The following is a 2,500-nucleotide window of genomic DNA, read 5'->3' as shown; positions in this document are numbered from 1 at the left end:
ACAAGACATATTGTCATCGGAGTTGAATGGGTTAAGGAAGATGCCAGCAACATGCATTCGGACTAATAATGTTTCTTTACTTCCTGTTTGGAAGAACTAATGTAACTTTGTTTACCTTACTTATTTTCATTGTCTTTATCTTCTTCCTCATTATCATCACCGTTATTATTTCCATTACGATCTTTATTATTGTCACTGCCATTATCACCGTTATCGTTGTCGTCATCATCGTCGTCACCGCCGCCGTTGTTGTCGCCACTGTCATCATCATCTTTGTCGCAGCTTTCATCGTCGTCAATGCCATTCTCTTTGTCGTAGTTGTCATCGTCGTCAATGCAATCCTCTTTGTCGTCGTCGCCTTCGTCGTTATTGCCGTCGTTGTCGTTTTCGTTTCAGTCTTAATCTTCGCCATCGTCATGATCGTCGTCATCATCACCACCGCTTATTTAATCGTGAAGCAGGTATCGCCATGCGTCAAAAGGTCTCACTCTTGTTTGTTCGTTAATCATATTTATTGATTTACCTTCCACCAATTACATCTAGTGTCATTTCCAGTCCCAGCATCAACAACCCACCAAATAAATATGTCTCGTTCCTCTCTTCCTGGCCATTGCCAAGTGATTTTATCTTACTGCACGAAAACACTGATAACAAATAGGTTGCGAAATAAAAAACAAAATGAGGCTTTCATATTTTGTCTATAACATAATACAATGTCAATGTCACCTGCTTCATCTGTCGATCAAACGACTTCTTGTTGTTCCTTTCCTTGCACTCTCCGTGCATCAACCTAAAATTTTCTACTCGTTTTGGCCCCTTCCTTTCTCATTTTCTTACTTTCTCACCCCCTTCTCTCCCTCTTCTACCCTCATCTCACCTCTCCCACCATATCATCACTTTCTTCAACCACTCCCTTCATGTGCCTCCTCCTCCTTATTCTTTCTGTAAGTTCAACTGATGGCGAGAGAAGAATAAAAAAGAAGAGAAAATCTGAACTCTATGTTGTCGACTGCAGTCCCCCCCCCCCTTACAGTAATGTCTTTTGCTTCTTTCCCTGGTTCTCCTGTAGACCCTCAACCTTCCACTTCTCTAAAACCCTCCCCTTACCCCATCTCCCCACCTCCTTGTTCTATTCCCCGTCTCTACAATGCTCCGGACTCCCCTCCCCTCCTTCAAGAAGTTGAACTGGAAGCGACAATTCTCCGGTAGACGTGGAGTCTCCAGCTTCCGCCTCCGTCTTCGTCTTCGCCTTCGCCTCGGCCAGCAAGCAGCACCTGAACCATAATCATTGGGACGTGATCCTCGGGCCCGGAATCATTTTTATTCTCTTGGGCTGCGCGAGAGTGAAGTTGGAGTAATTTCACGTGTGAGCGAGACCCTAATGTAGTGTATAATGGCAACAAATGGACAGACCCCGGCCCGCTCCTGCCCTGCTCCGCTCTACTCCGCTGAAGCCCCACGTTTTCTTTGACCTGTGCCACCACCATCTTCACCACTGGTACACCACCGTCACTGTCACCATCACCATTACTATTACCATTACCACCAGCAACGCTACGGCTATAATTACCACGATAAACATTACTATCGCCACCACTAGGACTATCACCACTTTAAAATTCTATCACCATAAGCGTTATTAACCATTACCATAGTCACCATGTAATTTTCACCATCAATATCAATAACCTAATTATTACGACTATATTATTATCGTTATTATCACTATCACCACTATTACCTGCATCCGAACTTTTGTCCCTAATATTGCCTCCACCACTACCACCATCGACACGGATCCCTCTCCGTGTACTTCATCTTCGTCCCCTTTCTTTCTTCTTCTGACTCCTTCTCCGTACTGTCCAAAGGCATCGGGGGTAAAGCTGACTCCAGCAGGCGTGGTCGGAAAACCCACTGGGGTAAGCACCAAGGCGACAAATGAAGATAACCCTATGAAAAGGGCGCAACCTTTATGAGAATGATTGAGACATTGTTTCTTGATGGGCCGCTGTAAACATTTCTTGCTATGCTGCCACACACACACACAAACACACACACACACACACACACACACACACACACACACACACACACACACACACACACACACACACACACACATATATATATATATATATATATATATATATATATATATACACACATACACACATCGTCTCTTTTCTTCATACCGTCCCCTTCATTATGGACATGCAAATAAGATCTGCCATATAATACATTATTTACTCGCAAAAACAGGTTGATTTACTTGGCAGATCTTCTTCTGTTAACACTAGATTCTACTCAGCTAAAAGGTGGAAGCCATGTAAAATGTAGCTTATTTTTGTCCTGACTTCTTTCAGCGCTTATAAGGTCTGAATAAAATATGTATGGCTTACTCTCAGAAAGATGTGATCATATGAATTATGCCTAACATTTTCATTCGGCATGTTGTTTAATTCATTAAATGAAATAGTTTTGTTTTCGTCAATACTCAGAA

The sequence above is a fragment of the Oratosquilla oratoria genome, chromosome 1 (genome assembly GCF_046742065.1).
Source record: "Oratosquilla oratoria isolate Oo_2021 chromosome 1, ASM4674206v1, whole genome shotgun sequence".
Taxonomy (NCBI): domain Eukaryota; kingdom Metazoa; phylum Arthropoda; class Malacostraca; order Stomatopoda; family Squillidae; genus Oratosquilla; species Oratosquilla oratoria.
Note: the sequence above shows the minus strand (reverse complement) of the source record.